This window comes from Oreochromis aureus, linkage group 7, assembly GCF_013358895.1.
Source record: "Oreochromis aureus strain Israel breed Guangdong linkage group 7, ZZ_aureus, whole genome shotgun sequence".
Classification (NCBI taxonomy): Eukaryota; Metazoa; Chordata; class Actinopteri; order Cichliformes; family Cichlidae; genus Oreochromis; species Oreochromis aureus.
This window is the reverse complement of record NC_052948.1, coordinates 52,706,777-52,718,105: the sequence shown is the minus strand read 5'-3', so window position 1 is coordinate 52,718,105 and position 11,329 is coordinate 52,706,777. Positions and strand designations below refer to the sequence as shown.

Sequence of the window (11,329 nt, the reverse complement as noted above, 5' to 3'; positions counted from 1 at the left end):
AACCAAAACTCCATGAAACTCCATTTGGCAATGCTTCAGATATTTCAGTATGCACTGAAGTGGTGAACTGACTGACAATGTAGTAAAAGACTAACTGTCATGGCCTGGGTCTAGGGACCCAGGGTTCATGTATGTTTAGTGTATGTTTATGTTTATATTTTCCGTGTGGTGTTTGGTTTGCCCTCCTTTTTCTCCATGTTTCTCCGTGTGAGCTTCCAGAGGTTTTGGTTCGCTGAGGAGACTGCGAACCCGGAAGTGTTTCCGCTCCAGAGACAGCCACACCTGCCGCTCGTCGTCCTCTGCCAGCTGCAGTAGATTACGCTCGTCGAGGGAGCAGCATTTAAGACTGTAGCTGAGCTGAGGCCGACGCTGGATCCTTGAGTCAGAACTCGTCAGTACAGCCGTGGGCTTTGGTATAACCTCCGAGTTAATAGATTTCTTGCTAACCTTAATGTGTTTGTGTTACCAGGAATCTGGAGCGGAGTGTGCTTTGAGGTCACGGTGTGGGAATAGGAGTTTTTTGGAGTTGCCACTTTTCACTTTCCATGGACATCTGCACTGTGTGGGATTCAGGGAGAATCGCCACGGGACCACAGTGCCTGGATTTTGTATATAGTTGTGTGTTTTCCACCCCCTGTAAATAAATCCACTGTCCTTCACTAGAGTCTCGCGTTTGGGCCCTACTTTCACTGCCACTCCACGGTCTGCCATTGCAGCCCGTGACACTAACAATGATTTATAATGGGCTTTAAAGGAGAAAATATTTGTATCATGGGGAAAATAAGACCAGTGCTTCTCTGTTACCCCTCTTTAACCCCTCTATCATGTCAGTGACCTTCTGGCGCCTTGTTTAACTCCCAGCATGCCCTGGGGCTTGAAGTTCACGCCTGGGTCTTGACCAACAGACATAGTCAAAGGTCATTCTCTCTTTGCTTAAGGTATATTCTCTTAAGGCATGTGTGTGTGTGTCACCTCTTCAACTCCCCAAACACCCTGCTGGGACCAACAAAAAAAGGATCCAAACTCCTGCTTCCAGCTGAATCTTGTTTATTTCTCTACAGTATGTGTATATGCTTGTAAATGTGCATGGACACTCCTCTATACTTGTTTTTTCTTTTTTGCTGATGTGGGTGCGATGCACAGGAATACAGGGCAGGGCCTCCATGTGGTTAAAAAACAAACTTTTCGGTATTCTAATCTCCTTTTAAACAAAGATGTGTGCAAAAAATAAAAAATAAATAAAATAAATTAAGTAACATTGTGTACTGAAAAGCATCTGAGGTATGAAAAGTCAACCAATGGAGATGCACCACTGAAAAACAAAAAGGAAAAACCTATCTAAGTGAGATTTGAGTAAAAGCATATATACTCAATAGCTTTATTAGGTACCTGTTCAGCTTGTCTTTAGTACAAATATCTAACCAGGGAATCACATGGCAGTAAATCAGTTTTTTCATTTATGTAGAAGTTCAAACTGAGCATCAAAATAGTAAAGAAAGAAGGTTTTTAGATCTTTGAATGCATTGTGTTTGTCACTGGCACAGTGAGTAATTCAGAAAGAGCTGATCTACTGAGATTTCCTGCATAGCCATCTGTAGGGTTTACAGAGAAAGGTCTGAGAGAGAAAATATTCAGTGAGTGGCAGTTCGCCGCAGGGAAAATACCTTGTTGATGTCAGGGGTGAGTAGAGAATGGCCAGACTGGTTTGATTTGTTAGCAAGTCAAATAACCACTCATTACAACCGAGGTTTGCGGGAGAGCATCTCTGAAAGCACAACTCATCAAAACTTGAAGCAGAAGACCACACCACGTGCCGCTCCTCAGAACAGGAAACCGAGCTGCAGTTCTCACTGCCTCACCAAAAATTGGACAACAGAAGATGGGAAAAATGTTATCTATCAGCTATCTGATAAGTCTTGATTTCTGCTGTGACATCCAGATGACATGGTCTGAATTTGGTATAAAGAACATGAAAGTATGGATCCATCCTTCCTGTTACCAACAGTTCAAGTTGATGGTGGTGTAATGGTGTGGGGAGATATTTTCTTGGCACCCTCTGGGCCCCTCAGTACTAACTGAGCATTGTTTAAACACCACAACTGAATCTATGTCGAATCTATCTCAGTAAGAATCAAGCCAGTTCTGAAGGCAAAACCCAATAATGTGTCAGGCAGTTCAAGAGACCTGTCAGTGTTTCCACAAAGCTGACAGTGAAGACGAAACTTTAAAGTAAAAGACTTTCAGTGGGTGTAATTTTCTTCCCAAGTCTTAGTTTTGCTAGTTATTTAAGAAGAACAGTCTGATTCTGTTGATACAAATGAGTCCATTCACCAGCAGTCTTGATGACCCACAATTGAGAGATGATTTTAAAACCTCTGATGTTTAAAATAAAACAGAAACAGAAGTCCCAATCAGCATTGTGTGACTGGGAACACTCACATGATAAACAGTGGTCTTAACCGAGTTATAAGAGGATGAATCAGCCATATTTTTTCATTCACTTAACCACTTAGCAGATGATGGAGGCAGTGCTGCTTTTTGTTTCTCACCATGTTTCTTCGCTTAGCCTAAACGAGGTAGAAGTTTCTAGCCTTCCGTTGTAATCTAATTGCAAAGTGTGGAAGGAAAACATTCAAGGCATAAACAGGGAGTTAATCTTTATCTCTGAACTCACCGCCTGCCTGTCAACTGAAGGGAAGGGCGGCAAGAAAAAAACAAAAAAACCCAACACAGGTATAATTTAGCATGACAGCCTTCTGGTGGCGGCCGGGGTGAAGAGTTCACAGAGAGAAACAGACGCTGTGTGTGTGTGTGTGTGTGTGTGTGTGTAAGGGACAAAGACTAGAGACATACAGCAGTTAGATTTACTATATGTGGACCACATTTATGTATAGCGGTACAACTCTTCCACTATAGCAAAGGAAGCATCTGAGAGTTTGACAATTCGCTAAACACAGCGGCGATTGTTCACAGACTTGGGCACAAAAAGGTCAAGCAACTGTAGCACAAGCACATCTATTCAAAGCCTTCAAAAATCAAGTGTGGCTACCCAACAGAACTTCTTTTATTTCAATTCCAGCCCATTACATTGAACCTACTGTCTCTTATTCCGCACACTGACACAACGAGAATGTCTTTTGACAAGGGTGAACGGGACGAAAGCGGAGGATGACCCAGGGCTGGGACAGCACGGACTAGACGGGGTGCTGGGGGCCTCGGAGGCATATGTTGTGGATCCATGACAGTCGATGGGGCCGAAGAAAGAGCAGAGCAAAGCCGCAAAGAGTATGGGTGTGATAATGGATTCCCACATTAGGTCCGTCAAGGTCTGATGAAAAATGGGATATGGCAGCAGCTTGGCACGGGAAGTAGAAAATCTGGTTTGAAGTGCAACGTTGAGCTTGCTGCTGACTCTATGCTTGGTGGCAGGCACAGGGGACTAGTGCTGGGGATTTTTGGGAGACTGCCCCGGGTCAGAGCGAGGAGTGGAAACACATGGTTTCAATGTGTCTGTCATCTGCAGTACTCTGAGAGCTGTGCTTGTCCACAAGTCTGAATTTGTATCTGTAATTACTTATGGTTAGTGAGGAAATAGAAACAAAAAAAGAAAGAAAAACCCCAAAATAAAACAAAAAATAGTGTCTGCATGTTTGAGATGGAAATCCCGAGATTTCACCATGTACTCCAATCTCCCTTTAAACACCACTCAGCCTCCTCCACCCTCCTCATACGTGTATGTGCACTGAATTCCTGTAGAGTTCATGAGTAACATTGCCCAGGAGCCAGCAGGCTGGAAAGACATAAATTACCCGAGAGGGATGTGAAGACACCACACAAACTTTACACGGAGCTTCAGAATAGCAATGAGCAACTTTATGGGGACGATATCATTTAGCCACTGAAACAAATGCAAGACTGCCTTTAAACATGCTTTGTTTCTAATGAGCAGCAGGGGGCGACTCCTCTGGTTACAGAAAAAAGCCTTATTAGAAAGGCTATTAGAAAATTACCTTTCGACTCCCTCTGTGGGCTCAATAACTACTTCTTGACTAGCTGATGTCCAACTTCAAGTCTCATTGAATACAGCAGGATGTTCACTTTTTAAATGATGGTTCCCATTCGAGTTAACAAAGGAAAATAAAGCAGGGTATGCTGTGAACTTGCAGTGTTACAGCTCAGTTGCACAGAGAAAAAATATGATGGTTACTGATAGCAAGGAGCTGCAGTGAGCAAATGATCCCCCAGAGGTTGAGGGTATTGCATCTTTTCAATTACATATGTCTCCTGGTGGTAGGCAACTTGTCTCCAAAGGATTTGATTGTTCCATGGTCCCCCATTCCTTGTGTGTATATATATAGATTGCGTAAACTCACCTCTTATCACTCACCATGTGTTTCTAAACAACTTTGCATTGATTATTTAGTCATTAATAAAAGTTGTCTTCCCCACAGTCACCAAGAGCTTGATTGTTGGGGTTTTGTCTCTATTATTGTAGGTTCTTTACCTTACAGTATAAAGTGCCTTGAGGCTGTGATTTGATGAAAATGTGATTTGAATTGAATCGAATTGCATAAATCATGCTAGGTTCAGTATAGGAACATGCCAATTATAGAATGACCTTGTATTTTATGATAGTACATTTTTTAAAGGCAAGAGAACTCTTACAAGTAGAAAAGAGTGCTAATCTGTATTGGCGTGTTTGTGGTGGGAAAACAGGGTCCCACATCTGCTTCACTGGCACTAAGGCAGCACCTGCTGGCTGGCTGTGAGGTCTCTTGGATTTCTTCCCACCTTTGACCAGCTGAAAGAACCGTGATAAACTGTGTTAACCACTCCTTTGTGAAAGAGTCCTGTGCAGTGGTGAGTGATTTACGACCAACACGCAGCTTTTATTAACTGTAATTTATTGCGATCTGCCCTGAAAAGTATAAGCTGATTCAAGTAGAGCAGAGAACAATGGCTCTTCTGCCCAGCATAGATCAATGCTCCGTTTGATTTTAATACCAAGGCGGCTCCAAATGAGAAGCTCAGATGAATTCCTAAAACTTCAATTAATGTGACACTTCTCACCTCTCTTAGAATGTCTTTACAGACAGGTTTTGATTTCAAACTGGGGAGAGGTGGGCAAACATGAAGTAAGATTAAAGAAAAAAAAGACATAAAGAGACATTTTCAAACCTGCTTTTCCTGTTAAACTGGACTTTGGCTTGTTTCCCCCCCTTGGTGAAGGTCCAAACTGCAAAACAAAACTCTTAAAGGTCTCTCATAAAGAACAGTCTCAGTCTGGTCACAAACAAATTCTGAGTTGCTTTGTTATTACGGGGTGGGAATGTGATCTGACTGAGCTCAGACCCGACCACAGGCACACTTTGCATGTGAGCAGGTGTGCTTTCCATAGTAGGATGACAGATATACTAAATACCAGATATTTACCAAACAATGCTTGAAAACACTGAAGGGCTCATGCTCACTCTGCAGCTGAAGAAGAGGAAATTTGATTCATCCGCAGTGTGATTTATCGATTTAGTTAAAAGGCAACGGTATACTGTGAAAGATACACTGAGCCAAAACGCTGGTGAGTCAAATCAGTGTTCTTATGTGGCCTCTGGTGAGTTATTTTGGTTTGTCTGGATTTTTGAATCCTTTTGTTACAATGCAATACCAGGTGCAATATGTAACCTGAACAGGTACTTCACTGGCCTAGCTAGTAAAAATAAAAATACCAAATAATGCAAATGTCAAGTAACAGGTGTTTGTGTCATTAGACTGCTGTTCAGGGGAAACAGGAGAGTTATTTAGTTCTGCTTTAAGGCTTAAAGTTATACAAAATTAACAGTGTGGCCATTTTGCCTAAAGATGCTATTCATTCTTGTACAAAGTCCTCATATTGAGTAAAAAGGTACCAGTCCATTAACCATTTAATGTCCTAGATTATTTCTATTTGTTCTGCTTATTATATTTTAGTATATATTTTGTTTGGGCTCACTTTTCAGGAGAGAAAATTGACATCCCATTTGCTGTCACAGTTAATTATACACCATGGCAAAAAGAAAATATACTTTCTTTCGATACTAAGGCTTTACGTGTCAGGACTTAATAAAAAGTCTGGTCTTTCCCATGTTTTAACATTAGGTAAATACAACCTCAGATGTACAACAACACATGATGTATTATGCAATGTCATTATTTAATTAACTGAAATTAAGCCAGAATGCAGAAGCGGTGTGTGAAAAACTGAGTAAACTCTTACTGCTTCCATAGGAATTAAGAGTAGGTAAGGGAAGTAGCAGTCCATTTGATTAGCAGCCAGGTGCTGCTAATCAAATGCACTTGATCAACTGAGCATGAGCAAGTGTGAGCACGTCTGTAAAAGCAGAGGTTTTGGCAGTTTGCTGGTTCGTGGCACTCAGGTGGAAAGACGTCAGCAGTGATCCTACAGAAGCAATTCTTGCTGCCCATCATTCTTGGAAGGGTTATAAGGCTATTTCCAAATTATTGGAAGAAAATTTTTTTTACAAATGGAAAACATTCATGACAGTTGCCAATCTCCTCTGAAGCAGACGTCCCAGCAAATTCACACCAAAGTCAGCCTGTGTAATTGTCAGAGAAACTGTAAAAAAACAAACAAACCAAGAACTACATGTCAGACTCTACAGGCTTCACTTAGCATGATAAATGTTAAAGTTCATGACAGTCCAATTAAAACAAAACTGAACAAGTATGGCTTGTTTGGAAGTGTTTCCAAGAGAAAAATCTACTCTGTCCAACAAGACCGTGGTGGCACAGTTTAGGTTTGCAGAGCTACATCTAAACAAACCTCAACACTTCTGGAACAATGTCCTTTGAACAGATGAGACCAAAGTGGAGATGTTTGGTCATAATTCACAGCACCACATTTGGCATACCAAACACCACAAACTAAAGCATACACTGTACAGTATACCAGCTGTGAAGTATGGTGGTGGAGAGATGATGATTTGGGCTTGCTTTGCAGTCACAGGACATCGGCGCCTTGCAGTCACTGTGTTGCCCACAAACTCCTCTGTATACTAAAATGTTCTAGAGTTAAATGTGAGGCCATCTGTCTGATACCTGAAGCTCAGCTTTAATTAGGTCATGCAACAGGGCAATAATCCCAAGGACAGCAGCAAATCTCCAACAGACTGACTGATTAAGGTTTCAGTGGCCGAGTCAAGGTCCGGGACTCAGCCTTATTGAAGTGTTGATGTTATTGGTATCAAAGGTGGTTCCACAAGCTATTAAATTCATGAGACATAGTTTTTCACACTCTGCGTTCACATTTTCTTCTGATGTTACATTTAAATCCTTTTAACACCTTTCAACAACCAGATATTTTTTTATGTCTTGCTATATAAAACCTTAGACTTGAAGGTGCTTTTATTTTGTCCTTTCTTTGTTTGTTTTGTACCATCTACCTGATAGTAACAGTTAAAATACTGAGTGACAAGGGCCAGATTGATGCTTTTATGATGTTACTGGCAGTTTTGAGGCAGCAGGGACTGTGTAAGTCCTCCAGAGCAGGGAAGGAGCATCCAGTAATTTTTCTGGGCTGTGTTGCTAACCTCCTGGAGCTCATTTTCTGTTGTACTGTGCAGCAGTATAAAACATATATAGCCACTTTGAGATTACCCACTGCTTCTTTGAAGCCTTAGTGATGGCATTTTGACTGCTGTCATATTACTATTTTATTGCCAGAAGTAACCAAATCCAAGGAAGAATAAACTTCTGAGATAGTCTGTATCACATCACAAACTCTACTGAACTATGCTAATACCATAAAAAATGCTGGTGATATAAATTCATTAAAAATACTCTAAAAGGCACCAACAGTATAAATATAGTAGACAGGACCAGGCAAATGATTTCATTTAGTGGAGATGAGTCCGTACAGGTAACATTTGCTAGGCAGATGGCACATGTCAATGAAAATGGCCACACTGCCAGTAAATCTTATGAATAAATCTTCTTTTTGTTGGTACCGGTGCTGGTTTTATGTTGTTGTATTTATCTGCGATGCCTTGAAGGCTGGTCCATGAAAAACTTGTCGTACATAAACTGATTCGTGGTGCAAAAAAGGTTAAGGACCGCTGGTCTATAGAGGTATAGCATCCTTTGTGGGTAGTATAAATTAAGGAAAAAGATGCACGTCTTTAAATTGCTTAAAAATGCTGGTAGTTGGTCACAGAAACCGCTTTATCATTACAGAAGGACACACTGTGAGCACATGTTTGTGTTGGATAACTCCTTTATGGTTTTTTCCCATCCTATCATCACTATTTGAAGCTTTCCTTGAGTTGAGAGACAGACCGTAGTCTTTCACCCTCAGGCTATGTCCGTGTCAGGATTCAGTTTAGGGTGTGACAATGAGGATCATCTGGCTCATATCAGCCAAACAATCACGGTTCAGTGCCCTCAGACAGGCGGAGAGACAAGTTGGCCCAGACATGCCACAGAGAGGTGCTGACAGCACCATCCAGGACAGTCTCTGTCTGCGTGATCCGTCTTTATATTCCGCTAGATAAGAAGACTCTGAATTAATTACACTACAGGCATCTCTAAAATGCTGGATAGCTTTGCGCCCTTTACGTCTTGCTGGTGCTGACAGAGAGATGTTCCTCCTTGTTGTCCTCGCCATGAAGCTGCTCTTCAAAGGTTATCAATCGAAATTCCAAGGCAGGAATTAGAGAGACAAGGAGGATGAAATAGATCTGAAGAGCTTTGATGAGAGAGGTTTACCATGAAGGAAGCTTTCAAAGCACAAAAGGCTTCTCCGCTCCTGTTGTTTGCCTTCTGTCCCCCTTGTCATTTTCAAAGATTAGTACAACACTCATACTGCCACAGTCATACTGTAGGTTTGAGCTACAAACTGAACTCAAACTGGTGGCAGGTTTCATGTACAACGCTGCTCGCTTGTCTCTTTCTGTTTTTGCAGTCTGTACTGTAGTGACATGTGCAGACTGCAGACCGGCTCCAGCAACAGATATCCCACTAGCATTTTAATATCGAGAGATGTGGGAAGTGATAAAAGGAGAAAGAAAATAAGTAAGATGTCATCTGTAATCTCAAACACCAAATGTGAGCTTTCATTATTTTCACTGCCACCCCTTGTCTGGCTCCTAAGCACTGCCGTAACATTAGCCGTGTTGCTTGGAGCGACACCCTGTCAGGTAGAGTTTAGAGACTCACAGTATCCGGTAACCCTTCGGCAGGGTGAGTGTGAGCCACAGAAAAAACAGCAAGAGAGCTGAAGAGAAACAATGAGAAAGACAAGTAGAAAGAAGAGTGAGGATTGATCGTGACAATTTGGAGCTGCCGTTGTCTCATGTGACCGCCTGCTGCCAAAGAAGCCAGATTAGGAATGTTTGAAAGTTACTCTATTGATGTTTGCACAACACAATAACCAGGATCTGGGTTTGACGTTCCTCTCCATAATAATACATTAAGCTGCTCATAAACTATTTAAAGTTGTCCCTCTATTTAACTCCTAATCACTTCTCTGTCTTTAAAGGTTCAGAGGGAATGTGACGTGAATGCAAATTTGAATACAAAACAACACCAGCCCACAACTTTTCAAAGACAAAAGTCTCCATCACAGGTACACTCAGAAGTTTTTTCATTTATTTAATCGAAAAAAACTGATACTGTTCTCATAAGTATACATAAAATAGTGTGTATTTATGTCTTTTTATAATTATTCTAATAAAAATACATAGGGCGGGGTTTGCTATTTGTGGAAGCTGTCATGTTTTCCCACCACATTTTAATACAGTGGCTAAGCAAGATGCTCTGACTAACGGCGTTTTATGTAAGTGGCTGGAAACTGGCAACAAATACCAGCTAATGTTAGGTTAGAATGTCCTTAAAATCACACTTTAACACTGAAAAACAGTTTGATTATATTCGATTATACTCAACCTTTCCCATATTGCTGGCTAACACAGGTTTAACAGTAGCTAACAGAGGCTAATGCTAGCTAACCGTGGCAAAACGGCAGCGTTTACTGGCACCAAGCTTAAGCATATCCTCAATAACTCACCTTAATATCACTGTCATTGGACTGAAGTCATCTTCACTGACTCAATGACATTAAGGTTTTAAAGCCTCCTCCAGAATAAATAAAGGTGGACACTTCTCAACTGCCATTAACAGCTAAAATAAACAATGGACTTAAAGTCTAAACAATATGGAAAAAACATTTGAGGCATATTTGCTCCAGAGTTACTTTACTATGTAAGTACACTCACTACAGATGAAAGGTGGCCAGAGTTTTTAAGGTAAAAAGATAAAATACTGCAAAATTTTTAACTGACCTACTTGTTGATATTTTTAAACCTCTCTGCTGTGTTTCTAAAGTAGTTCTGGATACTCAGATCCCATAGAGCAGCTCAGGCTGATCTTTAGTTGCATCAAATATTCCACAAATAGAAGTAGCATATTATGCTTAGTCTAGATATCAGCCACCTCAGCATATTTATATACAGTTAAGTAGTAGGAGGAATACTGATCAATCGAACTTTTTACTAGTATATAGCAGAGGTGGGACCAAGTCATTGTTTTGCAAGTCTCAAGTAAGTCCCAAGTCTTTATCCTCAAGTCACAAGTCAAGTCTCAAGTAAAGTCAAGCAAGTCAGAGTCAAGTCGCAAGTCAAGACAGACAACTTTCAAGTCAAGTCCCAAGTCCGAAACTTTGAATTTCAAGTCCTTTCAAGTCTTTTTTTTTAACCCTCTGGGGTCCAGGGTATAATTGGCCGTTCTTGACTACTTTTGATTTTACTTCTATATTTCACTTTTAAAATATGTTTTTCTTGCCTTGTTTGGTATCATTATTTACAGCACAACCTCAAATATCTGAAATTTGAGTTATTTTTTTTTCATTTTGGTATACTATATTAGCACAGTTGATCTAAATTCAGACAAAAATTCAGAATCCGAGTAAAAAAAAAGTTATATTTTTTTACATGTTTAACTAATCATTTTCATAACTTGAAATGCAAATAGAAATTGTACATTTCTAAAAATTATGCACAAGTTTTGCAAACAACAAAGTTATATGGTACTATTTACCTAAAAATGCAGCCAAGGCCTCAGGCGTTTTTATATAACCATTTAAATCTATTTACAGAACAATCAGGTGTGCTGCATCAAATAAGAAGGCACACAAATTATTTGTGCCAGTCCAAAAATGTAGTTTGTGTTCAGTATAAGACAGAGGAGAACACCACAGGCCTAAACCCTGCAGGTCTGACAACTGGAGGTGCAACAGTCCAGTTTTCTATGTGGAGACAGCGTTTACACTGGAATCTGCCTT

The 11,329-nt window shown here is 40.6% G+C and overlaps 1 long non-coding RNA gene across 1 annotated transcript; it reads left to right on the top strand.

The window, feature by feature from the left end:
- The first annotated feature begins 249 nt into the window (after positions 1-249).
- Positions 250-659, top strand: LOC120441052. The gene is made up of 2 exons (XR_005613747.1): positions 250-391; positions 470-659. It is a non-coding gene; the product is annotated as an uncharacterized LOC120441052 (long non-coding RNA).
- The last annotated feature ends 10,670 nt before the right edge of the window (positions 660-11,329 follow it).